We start from the raw sequence: 18,821 nt of genomic DNA on the forward strand, positions 1-18,821 counted from the left end.
ATCCACCCCTCCGATTTCCCCCGCTTCATTCTTCCCCTCCCGCTACCTTCTTCTTCTTCTTTTTTTTTTCTTAACATATATTGCATTATTTGTTTCAGAGGTACAGATCTGAGATTCAACAGTCTTGCTACTTTTCATTTTTTTTTAAGGCATAAACTTACAAGGATGAAGAGGAAAGAAAAGGAGAAAACAGCAATAGAATTTAACAAGCTAGAAAGTGATAGACCAATGGTGACTAACTTAATAGACCGGAGAAACCAGAATCTGAGAAGAACAACAGAGCTAAACCCAGCCCATTTTACATCCCATTTTATACCACTGGACTCCTAACAGGATCAGGAAATGAAGAAATCTGGGACATCTAGAAATGGAGATGTGAAGGGAGACCTAAAATAAAGTCAACTGGTTTAAAGGCTATCTAAGATACAGTTAGAGCTCCACAGCTTCATTCCAACTCTGGCAGCCTAGGCCCCAACCTGACCAAAAAGAGGTAGTTTATTCTCTGGAGATGATAAAAGAGGTCTCTGGACTACAAGTCAACAGACACAGCTGAGAGCAGAGCCATAGTACCGCAAACAGGGGATGGAGACCAGCAACCAGAAAGTGATATAACAGCGGAGCGCAAAATCGGAACTTTTAGAAGTCTACTCCAATGGAGGACATCCCTGCCTAAAAGGCCCTCAGGTGGTGAAGTGGGGCAGAATCCTAGGTGGGACAATGCAGTCTCAGGATCCCCACATTCACAGAAAGAACAGGGGTGCCTGAGTGCAGCAGAGTTCCCAGATATCGAAGCAGGAAAAGCGGCTGTAATCAGTGAGCCCAGGAGTGGGCTTTCAGCCTGGTGTTGCCATAAACCACAAACCCTGGCACTATCCGAGCAGGGGCCCACCAAGCGGCAGAACCATGGTGAAACCCCCCTCTTCCCCCGGGACAAGCGGCTTGCCACAGTAGTCTGCAGGGTTAGGAGACCCAAGACAGGGTCACATGCCTGAGATAAAAATGCTCAATCACAGGCTGTGTGAGCAAGGAGTGTGGATGGAGACCAGTGAAACAGGAGTGATTGCTTTTCCTGAGGGCTCACTGAAGAGTGGGGGGCGCAAGCTCTCAACTCTAGGACTAGAGATTGGGAGGCCGCCATTTTCATTCTCATCCTCAAAAACGATGCAGAAAGCCTTCAAGGGAACAAAAGCCACATACAGTAATCCACAGCCACTTACTTAGGTGCCCCCCCTCCCACCCCACACAGAGGTGGTGCAGTTCTGCATGGGGCAAAGACACCTGAGAAATCAGCGCAACCATCCCCTGCCCCCAGGAGATAAGCAAAAACATCTGGATAAGAGCAAGTTTACTGATCACACAGAACTGCAAAACACCAATGCAAGAGAGAAATACTATATAGAATTCATGATTTTTTTCTCACAATTCTGTAGTCTTTCAATTTTAATTATTTTCTCTTTCCTTTTCAACCAACCTACTGAGCAGGGAGCCTGATGTGGGACTCAATCCCAGGACCCTGGAATCACAACCTGAGCCGAAGGCAGACACTTAACCATCTGAGCCACCCAGGTGTCCCTTATTCTTTTTTTTTTTAAGTCTTTTTAAATTTTCATCTTTATAGTTATATTCTTTTTTTTTAAAGATTATTTATTTATTTGAGAGACGGACAGAGAGAGAGAGATGGAGAGAGCAAAAGCAGGGGAGGCAACAGGCAGAGGGAGAGGTAGAAGCAGACCCCCTGCTGAGCAGAAAGCCTGATGCAGGACTCAATCCCAGGACGCTGGGATCATGGCCCTAGCCAAAGGCAGACACCTAACTGACTGAGCAACCCAAGCGCCCCTTTACAGTTACATTCTATCCTTTCATTGTATTTAGTTTTGTTTTTGTATATATATAAGATTTTCTTTCTTTACAATTTTGGGATGCAGTTTGTTCTAACAGATCAAAATACACTCAGAACCTAGAGTATTATTCTGTTCTCTTCAGCTGTCTGATTACATTCTGTATTGTTTTATTAAAGTCTTTTTTAATTTTCATCTTTACAGTTACATGCCATCCCTTCATTGTATTTTTGTTTTTGTATGTGTGCATGTATGTGTGTGTGTATATATATATATATATATATATGCATGTGCATATGTGTAAGTTTTCCTTTCGTTACAGTTTTGGAATACAGTTTCTTCTAACAGACCAAAAGACACCCAAGGCATAGTGTATCACTCTGTTCTATTCAGCTGTCTGTTTATAGCCTTTCTTTTTTCTTTGTCTTTTATTTTTTTTTTTTAAAGATTTTATTTATTTATTTGACAGAGAGAGACACAGCGAGAGAGGGAACACAAGCAGGGGGAGCGGGAGAGGGAGAAGCAGGCTTCCTGCCAAGCAGGGAGCCCGATGCGGGGCTCGATCCCAGGACCCTGAAATCATGACCTGAGCCGAAGTCAGACGCTTAATGACTGAGCCACCCAGGCGCCCCTTCTTTGTCTTTTAATTTTCATTTTTACAGTTATAGTCTATCCTTTTATTGTATTTAATTTTCTTTTTGTACGTATATAAGTTTTTCTTTCTTTACAATTTTGGGATCTAGTTTTCTAACAAACAGATCAAAATACAGAGAGGATCCAGTGTATTGCTCTGTTCTGTTCACCTGTCTGATTATATTCTCTCTTTTCTTTTCTCAATTTTTCTTTTTTTTTTCCAGTTTTGGGTCCCTTCTGATATGATTAGTGTGTATTTCTCTGGAGTCGTTGTTGTGATTTTAGTATTTTGTTCTCTCCATCATGTATTCTCTGGACAGAGTAACAAGACAAAAAAACTAATCTCAAAAAAGAGAAGAGGCAGTACTGACTGCCAGGGACCTAATCAGTATAGATATAACTAAGATGTCAGAACTACAGTTCAGAATAACAATTATAAATGATACTAGCTGGACTTGAAAAAAGCATAGAAGACACTAGAGAATCCCTTTCTAGAGACATAAAAGAACTAAAATCTAATCAAGTCAAAATAAAAAATGCTATTAATGAGATGCAATCAAAAATGGAGGCTCTAACTGCTAGGATAAATGAGGCAGAAGAGAGAATTAGTGATATAGGAGACAAAATGATGGCGAATACAGAAGCTGAGAAAAAGAGAGAGAAACAACTACTGGATCACAAGGGGAGAGTTCGGGAGATAAGTGATACCATAAGATGAAACAATATTAGGATAATTGGGATCCCAGAAGAAGAAGAAAGAGAGAGAGGGGCAGAAGGTATATTGGAGTAAATTACAGTGGAGAATTTCCCTAACCTGGGGAAGGAAACAGGCATCCAAGTCCAGAAGGCACAGAGAAACCCCCTCAAAACCAATAAACATAGGTCAATACATGGACATATAATAATAGCGAAGTTCGCAAATCTCAGAGACAAAGAGAAAATCCTGAAAGCGGCTTGGGACAAGAGGTCTGTAACCTACAGGGGTAGCTTACAGCAGCAGACCTATCCACAGAGACCTGGCATGCCAGAATGGACTGGCATAATATATTCAGGGTGGTAAATGAGAAAAATATGCAGCCAAGAATACTTTATAAAGCAAGGCTGTCATTCAAAATAGAAAAAGCAGCTTTGCGCACTGGCAGTATCATAGCCAATGAGTTTTATCCGAGGAGCGATTATTGCTAATTCAAAATAGAAAAAGCGATAAAAAGCTTCCAGGACAAACAGAAAATAAAAGAATTTGTGATCACCAAACCAGCCCTGCAAGAAATAAAGGGGGTCCTGTAAGTGGAACAGAGAACTGAAGAGTAACAAAGACCAGAAAGGAACAGAGACAATAGACAGAAACAGTGACTTTACAGGTAATAAAACGGCACTAAAATCATATCTTTCAGTAGTTGAACGTAAGTGGGCTAAATGCCCCATTCAAAAGACAGGGTATGAGACCGGATAAAAAAGCAAGACCTATCCATATGCTGTCTGCAAGAGACTCATTTTAGGCCCAAAGACACCTCCAGATTGAAAGTGAGGGGGTGGAAAACCATTTATCATGCTAATGGACATCAAAAGAAAGATGGGATAGCAATCCTTTTATCAAACAAATTAGAGTTTAAACCAAAGACTGTAACAAGAGATGAGGAAGGACACTATATCATAATTAAAGGGTCTATCCAGAAAGAAGAGCTAACAATTATAAACATTTATGCCCCTAACATGGGAGCAGCCAAATAAAAAAAACAATTAATAACAAAGTTAAAGAAACCCATTGATAATAACACATTAATAGGAGGGGACTATAACATCCCACTCACAGCAATGGACAGATCATCTAAGCAGAAGATCAACAAGGAAACAAGAACTTTGAATGACACACTGGACCAGATGGATTTCACATATATATTCAGAGCATTCCATCCTAAAGCAACAGAACACACATTCTTCTCAAGTGCACATGGAACATTATCCAGAATAGGTCACATCCTGGGTCACAAATCAGGTCTCAACCAGTACCAAAAGACTGGGATCATTCCCTGCATATTTTCAGACCGCAATGCATTGAAACTAGAACTCAATCACAAGAGGGAATTTGGAAAGAACTCAAATACATGGAGAATAAAGAGCATCCTAGTAAAGAATGAATGGGTCAACCAAGAAATTAAAGTAGAATTAAAAGAATTCAGGGAAACAAATGAAAATGAAAACACAAGTGTTCAAAACCGTTGGAAGGCAGCAAAGGCGATCCTAAGAGGGAAGTATACAGCAAACAAGCCTTTCTCAAGATGCAAGAAAAGTCTCAAATACACAACCTAACCTTACACCTAAAGGAGCAGGAGAAAGAACGGCAAATAAAGCCTAAACTCAGCAGGAGAAGAGAATTAATAAAGATTAGAACAGAAATCAGTGAAATAGAAACCAAAGGAACAGTAGAATACACCAACGAAACTAGGAGCTGGTTCTTTGAAAGAATTAGTAAGATCAACACACCCTCAGCCAGACTTATGAAAAAGAGAAAGGACACAAATAAATAAAATCATGAATGAAAGAGGAGAGATCACAACCAACACCAAAGAAATACAGACAATTATAAGAAAATATTATGAGCAAATATATGCCAACAAAATAGGCAATCTGGAAGAAATGGATATATTCCTAGAGATGTACTGAACCAGGAAGAAACAGAAAACCTGAACAGACCGATAACCAGCAAGGAAATTGAAGCAGTAATCAAAAGTCTCCCCACAAACAAGAGTCCAGGGCCAGATGGCTTCCCAAGGGAATTCTACCAAACATTTAAAGAATTAATACCTATTCTTCTGAAGCTGTTTCAAAAAACAGAAATAGAAGGAAATCTTCCAAATTCGTTCTATGAGGCCCACATTACACCTTGATCCCAAAACCAAAGGCCCCCCAAAAAGAATTACAGACCGATTATCCCTGATGTACACGGATGTTGAACTTCTCACCAAGATACTAGTCAATAGGATCCAACAGTACATTAAAAGGATTATTCACCACGATCAAGTAGGATTTATTCCTGGGCTGCAAGGGTGGTTCAACATTCGCAAACCAATCAATGTAATATACCACATTAATAAAAGAAAGGACAGGAACCATATGATCCTTTCAATAGATGCAGAAAAAGCATCTGATAAAGTACAGCAACCTTTCTTGATTAAAACTCTATGCAGTGTAGGGATAGAAGGAACATACCACAGTATCATAAAAGCCATCTACAAAAAGCCCACAGCAAATATCATCCTCAATGGAGAAAAACTAAGAGCTTTGCCCCTAAGGTCAGGAACACGACAGGGATGTCCAATCTCACCACTGTTGTTCAACATAGTACTGGAACTCCTAGCCTTAGTAATCAGACAACAAAAAGAAATAAAAGCATCCAAACTGGCAAAGAAGAAGTCAAACTCTCACTCTTTGCAGATGACATGATACTGTAAGTGGAAAACCCAAAAGACTCACCCCAAAATTGCTAGAACTCATACAGGAATGCAGCAAAGTGCCAGAATACAAAATCAATGCACAAAAGTCAGTTGCATTTCTATATACTAACAATGGGACAGAAGAAAGAGAAATTTAGGAGTTGATCCCATTTACAATTGCACCCAAAACCATAAGATACCTAGGAATAAACCTAACCAAAGAGGCAAAGAATCTGTATTCAGAAAACTATAGAACACTCATGAAAGAAACTGAGGAAGACACAAAGAAATGGAAAAACCTTCCATGCTCATAGATTGGAAGAACAAATATTGTTAAAATGTCTATGCTACCTAGAGCAATCTACACATTCAATGCAATCCCCATCAAAATACCATCCACTTTTTTCACAGAGCTGGAACAAATAATCCTAAAATTGCTATGGAACCAGAAAAGATCCCGAATAGCCAAAGGAATGTTGAAAAAGAAAACCAAAACTGGGGGCATCACAATGCCGGACTTCCAGCTCTATTACAAAGCTGTCATCATCAAGACAGTATGGTACTGGCACCAAAACAGACACATGGATCAATGGAACAGAACAGAGAGCCCAGAAATGGACCTCAACTCTATGGTCAACTAATCTTCAATAAAGAAGGAAAGAATATCTAGTGGAAAAAAGACAGTCTCTTCAACAAATGGTGTTGGGAAAATTGGACAGCCACATGCAGAAGAATGAAACTGGACCATTTTATTACACCATACACAAAAATAGACTCAAAATGGATCAAAGATCTAAACGTGAAATAGCAATCCATCAAAATCCTAGAGGAGAACACAGGCAGCAACCTCTGTGACCTCAGCTGCAGCAACTTCTTGCTAGACACATCTCCAAACGCAAGGAAAACAAAGGTAAAAATGAACTATTGGGACTTCATCAGGATAAAAAGTTTTTGCACAGCAAACAGTTGACAAAACCAAAAGACAACTGACAGAATGAGAGAAGATATTTGCAAATGACCTAGCAGATAAAGGGCTAGTATCCAAAATCTATAAAGAACTTATCATACTCAAAACTTAAAGAACAAATTATCCAGTCAAGAAATGGGCAAAAGAGATGAACAGACATTTCTCCAAAGAAGACACACAAATGGCCAACAGACACATGAAAAAATGCTCAACATCACTCGACATCAATACCACAATGAGATATCACCTCACACCAGTCAGAATAGCTAAAATTAACAAGTCAGGAAACAATAGATGTTGGCAGGGATGTGGAGAAAGGGGAACCCTCCTACACTGTTGGTGGGAATGCAAACTGGTGCAGCCACTCTGGAAAACAGCATGGAGGTTCCTCAAAAAGTTGAAAATAGAGCTACCCTATGACCCAGCAATTACACTACTAGGTATTTACCCTAAAGATCCAAATGTAGTGACCTGAAGGGGCACCTCCACCCCAATGTTTATAGCAGCCATGTCCACCATAGTGAAACTATGGAAAGAGCCCAGATGTCCATTGACAGATGAATGGATAAAGAAGATGTGCTATGTATATATATACATACACACAATAGACTACTACTCAGTCATCAAAACAAATGAAATCTTGCCATTTGCAATGACATGGATGGAACTAGAGGGTATTATGCTAAGCGAAATAAGTCATTCAGAGAAAGATAATTATCATATGATCTCACTCATATGTGGAATTTAAGAAACAAAACAGAGGATCACAGGGGAAGGGAGGGGAAAATATAACAAGAGAAAATTGGAGAGGGAGACAAACTATAAGAGACCCTTAGTCATAGGAAACAAACTGAGGGTTGTTGGAGGAGATAGGGTAACTGGGTGATGGACATTAAGAAGGCACATGATGGGGCACCTGGGTGGCTCAGTTGGTTAAGCGACTGCCTTCAGCTCAGGTCATGATCCTAGAGTCCCTGGATCGAGTCCCGCATCGGGCTCCCTGCTCGGCAAGGGGTCTGCTTCTCCCTCTGACCCTCCTCCCTCTCATGTGCTCTCTCTCATTCTCTCTCTCTCTCAAATAAATAAATAAAAATCTTAAAAAAAAAAAAAAAAAAGAAGGCACATGATGTAATGAACACTGGGTATTATGTAAGACTGATGAATCACTGAACTCTACCTCTGCTACTAATAATACACTATATGTTAATTAACTAAATTTATATTTAAAAAATATACAGATAAAAAACAACATGGAAGTTACATGGGGAAAGGAAGAGACTTTAAAAACTTTTTCGAAAAGTCGTAACATTCGTATCTTTTTTTTTTTTTTTAAAGATTTTTTTTATTGATTTATTTGACAGAGAGAGACACAGCGAGAGAGGGAACACAAGCAGGGGGAGTAGAAGAGGGAGAAGCAGGCTTCCCGCAGAGCGGGGAGCCCGATGCGAGACTCGATCCCAGCACCCTGGGATCATGACCTGAGCTGAAGGCAGATGCTTAACGACTGAGCCACCCAGGCGCCCCAACATTTGTATCTTTATAGTACAGAGAAGATAATACTATATCCATGAAATGAGAAAATATTAACAAAATGAACATTCAGAGAATGATCTTGGAAATTAAACATAAAATACTAGAAATAAACTCAACAGAAAAGAATTTAAAGTTGAAAAAAATGTCTGAAAGGTAAAGCAAAAACACAATGTGATGGAAAACAGGAAGAAGGTAAAGAGTATCAGTCCTGGAAGTCAAATTCCAAATAAAGGGGCTCCAAAGAAAACGGAAGAGAGGATACAGTGAACACAAATTTTCTTAGAACAAGAGGCTCCAAACTGAAAGAGTTCAACACAATGGATGAAAAGAGCATTATAATACACCATGGCACATCTTCATAAAATTGTAAAAACATTGGAAGGTAGAAGGAAATGGAACAATGCCTTCACAATTCTGAAGGAAAATTATTTCTAACATGGAATTTTATATCCATCAAACTATCAAACAAGCGTGACTAGAATCATGACACATTCAATAGACAGTGACCAGAAAATAACTCACCTTCCACACACCCTTTTAAGAAGATACTAGAGGATGTTCACCACCAAAAGCGGAATAAACCTAGAAAGAGAAACAAAAAGAAGATATAATATCAGAGAAAGGACAGAATGGATGATAATGAAGGAAAATCCTACAATAACTGAAAAAAGTTTTTAAACAGAAAGAGGCTTTTTGTATCTGCTCAGAGTTCCTTCTCAAAATACAGAATTTTATGTAAATGCTGAAAGAATTCAAGAAACCTCCACAACCTCTTAAATTAAAAAAAAAAAAGGAAAGCAAAAAGAAAGAAGGGGGAGACAAAAGCAACAGCATTCATTGTGGTATACCAGTCTTCTATATTGATAGAAAAAGCCAGTTCTTCTGATCAGCTCTGTGCTTCCAGTTACTAACTTTAGGTTACAACACAGTACTTGACAATGGTTGGCTTCAATTCTTCTGGTCATAAAATGTTTAACAGAAATTAAAGAACAAATGTAAATAAGGGAGACTCAACTGCCTTCTTTTGATAAATGTTGCCTCTTTTTAATCAAAGACTAAAGATGGTTTAGCAATAGCCAATTTAGATGCTTCCTCAACAGTCCAGTGGAGAAATTCAGTAAAAGTAAATGGAATTTTAAAATGCGGTCACCAGGGGTACCTGGTGGCTCAATCAGTTAAGCATCTAACTCTTGGTTTCAGCTCAGGTCACGATCTCATGGGTTGTGGGATCAAGCCCTGAACTGGGCTCCTTGCTCAGCAGGGAGTCTGCTTGAAATAGTCTCTCCCTCTGTCCCTCTCCCTGCTCCTGCTCTCTCTCAAAAAAAATAAATAAATCTTTAAAATAAAATGTGGTCACAAATAAACAAGCAAACAAAAACAAAACAATCACACCCACTCCTAGAACTATCTGACCCATTCAAAGCGCCTCCAGTGGACTCCTGTATACTCTTAAATTTGACCAAAAAAACCCCAAAAAATCATACAAGATTTCATAAGAAATCAAAGCACAGAACGTAGCTCTAGAAAATACTATACTGCTTAACTGATACCTCACTGGTAATCACACTAAGTGGAAAATGAGAAAAACAAATTGGAATAGTGCAGGTTTTGAAAGCTTGTCCTACCACAGCCTAACTGAAAGACAAGTTCACAAGAAACATGCTCAAAATCACTCAGAATAAAATTCTTTCCTTAAATACAGCATTTTAAATTGTCCAACTGATACGATTCTAAAATATCAACTATTTACTATCTTCTAATTGACTAATGCAATTGGATTCCATTAACAGCTAATTTTTGCCAAATTCTAAAAAACTCATTTAAGTTAAAAGACCATAAAGAAAGAATACTTATACTGTATTTTTGCATTCCTATAATTCGAAAGCAACAGAATCAAATTTTTTCAGGATGTGAATAACCATGCCATACTTCAGGTTAAAAGCATATTCTATTCCAAAATTAGCAGTGAAAATAAGCTCAGAAAGAAAGGACTTCCCAGCCTTGAATTCAGTGGCATTAATATTAATGACAATCCCACTCATTTCAAAGGCATGTCCCAGAGTGTTTATATTATGAAAAATGGCTCTGGAATGTCATCTTCAGTAAATTTTAAATTGTTTAATCTGAGGTTTTGCTAGATTTGTAACAGCTGCACTTGTGTTTACAACTATAATTAAGATCTTTACAGCATGGCACTCCTTTACACATTTTTTAGATCTGGTTGGTACAAACATGTTGTACTGATCAATGGAAATGAGTTTGGTATCTCTCGATAGCTACAAATTTGGTCAGAATAAAGTTTTGTTTTGGATTAACATTGTACAACAAATGCATCATAGACCTTCAGAAGTTTTATGGTATTGGTTACAGAAGGATAGGATAAAAACTTCCATTCCTATACAAACATTTGGAAAATGACTCAATTTGTGTTTGTGGAATTCAAATTTTGTTTGGGGAAAAGATATGCATATCAAATACACTGTGGATCTAATTTGTTTGCTGGCATTCACGGAGGCTCTCAGGGCAAGTTACCAAGCAGAAACTGGTTAGGCAGTATTCAAAAGCCTGCATTTCTTCTAATACCTTTATTTACACAGTAGAAAAATGCAACAAAAAAAGCCTGCCAAAGACTTGCTTAAGACTGTTTCAACAGGGAGCACCAGCAATCCTTGGCCATGGGGCTGCTGGGGCAATGAGAAGAGCACCAGACCAGCGTCAGTTTTGGGGGTAACAGTCAACAGCTTTGCCACTAACCTCAGTTTTTTCTCTGTAAATATTTCACAGAGAAGTTATTATTGAAGGTGAAGGTTCTCTGCTAAAATAAGTTGAGTCTGGGCAACCAGAAATGCCCGGCTCTTTTAGAAACTGAAAAGATTATCATGCCCTAATAGCTAAGACATATTTAAAAGCTGCACAAACAAACAAAAAAATAAATAAAAGCTGCACAAACAGAAGTAACCCCACAAGTTCTTCAGCACTATCCTCTTTTTGGGCTCTCAGGAATTCCTAATCCTGGTCAAAATTAATTTTTTGAAAAGCCTCCACTCTATTTTGTTCAGAATTACCCATTTCTTCCCCTAGCTATAACTTTGACAACTGAATGCACTTCAAAATGATTCAAGTGTTACTAAATTACTTTAGACAAAGGTCATAAATTCAAATGTCCAGAATGGGTCAGTTAAATGAGTAAAGCAATCAAAAGGGCTTGAGGCTACTGGGAGACAAAGCATCATCCAAAGACAGCCAGAACTTAGTTCCTGCCAGCTGCTGGCAAAGGAAAAGTCAGATTTAGTTGTCCTACTGCCTTAATAAAAACCTAGAAAATATGGGTTTTTAAAGGTGAAACTGCTTGGTGTTTAAATGTTAGTGATTAGAAAACTCTTAAACATCATGCAAGCCACACAAAACTTAACTTCAAAGCAGATCTGTTCTCTGCTTTATTATCTCTACCATGTTTGTTTTATACGGATGTATGTAAAATACCATTACAAGGTAAAAAAGAACTTTGGTGACTTTTTTTAATGCTTCAATTATGCTATGACTTATGTCGATATATTCAACAAGGTTCATTTTTTTTTTCTTAAGCTACAATTGGTTTGTAATGTTATATTAACTTCAGCTTCATACACACACCATGATTTGATCTTTGTACACACTACAGTAAGTCTAGTTACTATGCATCACCGTATCATTGCTCTGTTTACCCATTTCATCCACCCCATAACCAACTGCCGTTCTGATAACCCCAATCTATTCTCCATATCTGGAGTTTTTGTTTTGTTTCTTGTTTCATTTTTTAGATTCCATATATAAATAAAGTCATAAACTTGTCTTTCTCTGACTTATTTCATTAGCATAATACCCTCAGATCCATCCATGTTGGTGCAAATGGCATGCTTTCATTCTTTTTTATGGCTGAGCGGTATTCCATTGTCTATATACCACATCTTCTTTTTCCATTCATCTACTGATGAATATTCTTGTTGTTTCCCTATCTTGGCTACTGTAAATAATAACTGCAATGAACACGGTATGCAATATATTTCTTAATTAGTGTTTTCATCTTCAAATAAATACCAAGAAGTGGAACAGCTGGATCATATGGTAGTTCTATTCCTAATTTTATAAGGAAGCTCCATACTGTTTTGTTTAGTGGCTGCACCAATTTACATTCCCACCAGCTGTGCACAAGGGTTCCCTTTTCTCCACATTCTCTCAAACTTTTTTTTTAATAATAGCCACTCTAACAGGTGTGAAGTAATATACCACTGTGGTTTTAATTTGCATTTCCTTGATGGTGATGTAGAACATCTTTTCATGAGCTTGTTGGCCACTTATATATTTTCTTTGGAAATATGTCTGTTCAGATACACTGCCCATTTTTCAATGAAAATGTTCGGCTTCTTTGCTATTGACTTGCTTGAGTTCTGTATATATTTTGGATGTTAACCCCCTAACAGATGTATGATTTGCAAATATTTTCTCTCATTCAGTAGGTTGCCTTTTCATTTTGATGGTTTCTTTTGCTGTGCAGAAGCTTTTCAGTTTGATGTACTCCCGACTGTTCATTTTTGCTTTTGAAATCAAATCCAAAAATTAAATTTTATGATTTCAGGTCTTACATTCAAGCCTTTAATCCATTTTTTTTTAAAGATTTTATTTATTTATTTGAGACAGAGAGAATGAGAGACAGAGAGCATGAGAGGGAGGAGGGTCAGAGGGAGAAGCAGACTCCCCGCCGAGCAGGGAGCCCGATGCGGGACTCGATCCCGGGACTCCAGGATCATGACCTGAGCCAAGGCAGTCGCTTAACCAACTGAGCCACCCAGGCGCCCCGCCTTTAATCCATTTTGAGTTAATTTTTGTGTACCGTATACGATAGTGCTCTAGTTTCGTTCTTTTGCATGTGGTTGTCCAGTTTTACCAACACCATTTTTGAAGAGACTTTCCCCATTGCAATGCTTGGCTCCTTTTCAGAAATTAATTGACCATAGGTGTGTAGGTTTAATCTGGGCTATTCTGTTCCATCAATGTGCCTGTTTTTATGTCAATAACATATGTTTTGACTACCATAGCTTTGTAGTACAGTTTGAAATCAGAAAGCATGATACCTCCAGCTTTGTTGTTCTTTCTCAAGATTGCTTTGGCTATTCAGGGTCTTTTGTGGTTCCACACAAATCTTTAAATTATTTGTTCTATTTCTGTGAAAAATATTGAAACGTTTTTGACAGGGACTGCACTGAATCTACAGATTGCTTTGGGTAGTATGGACATTTTAAACAGTATTAATTCTTCTAATCCATGAGCATGGAATATCTTCCCCTTATTTGTATCTTCCTCAATTTCTTTCATCAAGGTCTTATAGTTTACAGTGTACAGATCTTTCACCTTCTTGGTTAAATTTATTCATAGGTAGGGGCACCTTGGTGGCTCAATTAGTTAAGTGTCTGAGTCTTGATTTTAGCTCAGGTCATGATCTCAGGGTCCTGAGTTCGAGTCCCATGTCCGGTTCCACACTCAACAGGGAATCTGCTTAAGGATTCTCTCTCTCCCTCTCCCTCTGCCCTTCCCCCTGCTTGCATGCTCCCCTCTCTCTAAAATAAATAAATCTTTTTAAAAATTTATTCGTATTTTTTTCTTTTATTTACAATTATAAATGGGGTTTCTTCTCTTTCTGATACTTCATTACTCATGTATAGAAATGCAACAGATTTCTGCATATTGATTTTGTAACATGCAATTTTACTGAATTCATTTACTAGTTCTAACAGTTATTTAAATGAGTCTTGTTGTTGTTTTTTTTAAATCCATTTAGGCACTCTAGGCCTTTTGATTGGAGAATTTAATCCACCTACTTTTAAGGTAATTATTGATAAGTATGCACTTATTGCCATTTGTTAATTGTTTTCTGGCTGTTTTTTGTAGTTCCTCTCTTTTCCTTTCTTATTCTCTTCCCTTGTGGTTTGATCACTTTCCGTAGTGTTATATTTACATTCATTTCTCGTTATCTTTTGTACATGTATTAACAGGTCTTTGCTTTCTGGATACCCTGAAGTTCACATATAACAGCCTACATATATAACAGTCTATTTTATGTTGGTAGCAACTTAAGTTTGAAGGCATGCTAAAAACTCTCATTTTCACTATCCCCCCCGCAAACATTTTATGTTTTGATATCTTCTTTTACAACTCTTTATTTTGTGTATCCAAGATTTATTCATGATAAGAACTCTCAACAATATAGGAAGGAAAGTTCCTCAACCTGATAAAGATCATTAAGGAAAAACTTAATACCTAACATCATACCTACTGGTAAAATATTAGATGCTTTTCCCTTAAGATCAGAAACAAATCAAGAAATGTCCACTCTCCCCACTTCCATTCAGCAATGTACTGGAAGTTTTAGGCCAAAAAAAAAAAAAGGGCACCCAAATGCAAAGGGAAAAATAAAATTGTCTATATTGACAGATGACATGAGTGTATGCAGAAAACTCTAAGGAATTCACAAAAAACCTGCCTGAAGTAATAAACAAGGTTGCATGATACTAGGTCAATATACAAAAAAAACAAGTGTATTTGTATTTTCATATTCTGGCAATGAGCAATCCAAAATTGAAATATGAAAAACAATTCTACTCACAATAGCATCAAAAAGGAAACACTAAGAAATAAAACTAACAAAAGAAGGGCAAGACTTGTACAATGATAATTACAAAAAAATGCTCAAAGAAATTAAAGATCTAAACAAATGAAAAGACATTCCATATTCATGTTATTACATATCTCCCCCAAAAGGGATCTAGAGAGTCAATGCAATTTCTATCAAAATCAGCAGGCTTTTTGGGGGAAAAAAATGACAAGATGATACCAAAACTTAACATGGAAATGTAAGGAACCCAGAATAGCCAAAATAATGTGAAAAAGAACAAAAACAATGGAAGACTTTTATTACCCAATTTCAAAATTTACTACAAAGCTACCATAATTAAGACAGTGTGGTGCTGGTATAAAAACAGGCATGCAGATCACTGAAACAGAAATGAGAGTCTAGGAATAATTAATGGTCAACTGATTTTTTTTAAGATTTTATTTATTTACTTGAGAAAAACTGAGAGCTTGCGTGCATATGTGGGGTGAGGAGTAGAGGGAGAAGGAGAGAGTCTCAAACAGACTCTGTGCTGAGTATGGAGACTGACAAAGGTCTTGATTTCATGACCCTGAGATCCTGACCTGAGCTGAAACCAAGAGCTAGACACAACCAAGTGAGCCATCCAGGTACCCATACAGCAAATTGATTTTTGATAAAAGTGGGGGAAGGTTTTTTTCAACAAATAGTGCTAGCATAACTGGATATACACGTACAAAAAAGATGAATTTGGATCCCTATCTCATACCATACACAAAAGTTTATGGAAATTAATCATAAACCTAAGATATGATCCAAAAAAAGAAAAAAAATTGATAAAATGGACTTCCTCAAAATTAAAACTTTTGTACTTCAAAAGATACCATGAAGAGAATGAAAAGACAAGTAACAGAATGAGAGAAATTATTTGCAAAACATGTGTCTGATAATGGGCTTCTACTGAGATATACAAAGAATACTTACAACCCAATAATAAGACAATCAACTGTGAAAATGTGTTAAGGAAACCTAAGTTAAAATTGGAACGAGGAAGCCATGAAAGGAGGGCGCTCACATAGACCCATTTATTGCAGCTGAACTCTCAGTCTTCCAACAAACTTTGTTCAAAACTATCCCTCCAAATTCCTCCTTTCCTCTATAAAAGGATCCTCTCCTCCACTGTTCTCAGGATTTGCCTAAGGTTCACCATAGTTTCCTTCTCTTGAACTGCAATTCCTCTGCTATTTCCAAATAAACCTGATTTTGCTGGCTGATCACTTACATTTTTAAAAAGGTTGACATTTCATGGTGTCAGAAGTGGGATCCGAAGGCAATGAACCCTAGAGGAACTAATGATCCCTAGAGCCACATGTGGCACCCACTTGTACCCCTCATACTCTCTGCTTGAGTTGTCTTCTTCCTTTCAGTTTGATAAGTCTTCTCTCAGATTCAAGCTCCCTCCTTTTGGTTGAGCTCTCCAATTTTATTGGTGATCTGTTTTCTTGAAGGTATAGTCCTTTTAGTGATACTCATTTATATTCTGAACCTCTGGTTTTGAAGTATGAGAAGATCCCAATCCTCTAAATTCTCTCAAGAGGGTCCTCCTTCAGGGATCCCAGTTTTATGTTCAAAAACTACAGTCCCTCCTCTTGTGCATCCTTAACTAAGTAGGACAACTTACAGATAACTTACAACTCAAATGCCCAAAGATAACTTACAACTCCAATGCCCAAAGGTAACTTACAACTCCAATGGCCATCATGGGGAACCTTCAATCACCCAAACTCATATTTTTCAGAACCAAATTAGAAGACCATAGCTCCGAAATTAAACAGACTAAATGGGATCCCTATCTTAATTGGTACCTGGAGGCTTCCAAATGTATCCAAGATTTTAAAATCATCTCTTTACAAAATATCATTTCCAAATTAACTAAGGTGAACAATTGAAAGAAGACCGAAAAAAGCTTCTAAGGCCTCTTTTTCCCCTCCCTTGTGCTCTTTGTCTCTGCTGCCAGCTTCTTTTCCTCCTGCACCACCCCCATCTTCTTTATACCCTCCACTTTCTCATTCTGATCCCCTCACTAAACTTTTCTTTTTCTCAAAATCTCTCACTTCCTGCTCCCCTGAAACTATTAAAACCTGCCCCTTTAAAATCAGACCCTCTGTCAATCCAAATGCTAAACCCTTAATTTCTTATGTTACCTGGACTAAAGTTGAATTACAAGCCATAGTCAAAGATTTTCCCAAAGTAACTGAAGATCCCCATAAATTTGCTGAGGAATTTAGTACAGTCATTCAAACTTATCAGCCTGGTTTCTCTGGTTTATACCATATGCTTGTTAGGAAAGGCCAGGCCCAACTACCAAAAGGAATGATCCCAAGAAGCCTAGAATTACAACATAAGTACAAAGAAACCCTTGCTGCCATATATATGATCAGGCTTGGGGAATTGCCAACTGACTCCTTTTGGTAATTCTCAGGGCTTTCCCAAAGCCAGCTGATTGGAATATGATTCAGGCTTGTACCCAGAAGCCCAATGAGCCCATGCATGATTATTAGAGCCAGCTCCAAATTATCTTTAAAGAAAATTCTGGTCTTGCTTTGGATATTGAGTCCACCTGGATAGCAGTTAACTCTATGTTCATTAACAGGCTGAACTGGGATTTTTTTACTCTAGTTAAAAGGACCAGGATGGAATGAAAAAGTATCTCTACTGCAGATTGAGCTGATTTAGCAAACAAGGTCACCTACATCTTAGATGATTCAAATAAAAGAAAGACCCATAAACCCCTTCATTTGAACTCCAACAAATGAAGGATCCTAAATAAAACCAAAACCGTCCTGGTCTCTGCCATTATTGCAAAAAGCCAAAATATTGGAAGAAAGACTGCTACAAGCCTAAGTGCTCCAGGCACCTTCAGCCCTCTATCCAGCCAATGTTCTAATCCCCAGTGATGGAACTCCAAACTCCAGGGACTATTCCAGTCCTTTCCCTTAATTGACCTGGAGAAACCACTCTCCAGATGGGGAATGAATCTCTCTGTACCTACTGATACTAAAGCTACACTCCTCAGTGCTCAACTCCACTGCCATTAAACAGCTGCTGCCTCAGAGTACTAAAACAGTTCAAATAGCGGGAGTCTCTAATAAATCTCAACAGGTTCCTATCTCTAAACCTATACCTTTTTGCTTAGGCCTTTAGAGATACCCAACCTTTTCTCCTTAGTTTCTCTGACCTTATTTATTTATTGGGCCAAGATCTCTTAGAAAAATATCATGCTGGGATTTTTCTTCCAAAAGGTGGAAATAATTCTAGAATTTGACAGCAGGAACCAAAATAGCTAACTAGATAAGTCAAATGACCCTTCAATATCTCTTATTTGCTCCATCTCTGATATCAATATATCTATTCCAAGGACACTAATCATTTGTCTCTAATGGATCAGCTACCATCCTCTCCATGGCAAAATCCCCAACTGATATTTACAGAATCCACAGTGCACCTCCTGTTAAAGATCCAAACAGATTCTTCAAAATCTCTCCCCAGAATTAACCAATACCCTAATAAACAGAGGCCCTTCAAGGCATTAAGCCAATAACAGAAGGCTATAAGACTCAGGGCCTCATTATCCCCTGCACCAGGCACTGCAACACCATTTTACCTGTGAAGAAACCAAATGGCCATGGATGGAGGCTCATCAAGACCTCCAAGCCATAAACAATATTGTCATCGCTTTGCCACTCTGTTGTCCCCAATCCCACCTTATTTGCTTCCATCCCTACTGAGAG

At 38.1% G+C, this 18,821-nt stretch overlaps 1 protein-coding gene and 1 pseudogene across 10 annotated transcripts in view; one reads left to right on the forward strand and one right to left on the reverse strand.

Moving 5' to 3' along the window:
* FANCC (FA complementation group C) overlaps positions 1–18,821 on the reverse strand; it is a 275,913-nt gene that overhangs the window by 246,359 nt on the left and 10,733 nt on the right. For 3 of the 10 annotated variants that reach the window (XM_081802923.1, XM_081802925.1, XM_081802926.1), the window contains exon 1: positions 8,928–11,319. The exons of the other annotated variants lie outside the window; for them this stretch is intronic. The gene's annotated coding sequence lies outside the window, so the exon portion shown is untranslated. Of the gene's footprint in view, positions 1–8,927; positions 11,320–18,821 lie in introns of those variants that run through there. 10 annotated transcript variants of the gene reach the window in all.
* On the forward strand, positions 3,596–3,669 carry LOC115942683 (U4 spliceosomal RNA; annotated as a pseudogene).

The sequence above is a fragment of the Leptonychotes weddellii genome, chromosome 14 (assembly GCF_054177405.1).
Source record: "Leptonychotes weddellii isolate Sample4059 chromosome 14, ASM5417740v2, whole genome shotgun sequence".
Lineage (NCBI taxonomy): Eukaryota > Metazoa > Chordata > Mammalia > Carnivora > Phocidae > Leptonychotes > Leptonychotes weddellii.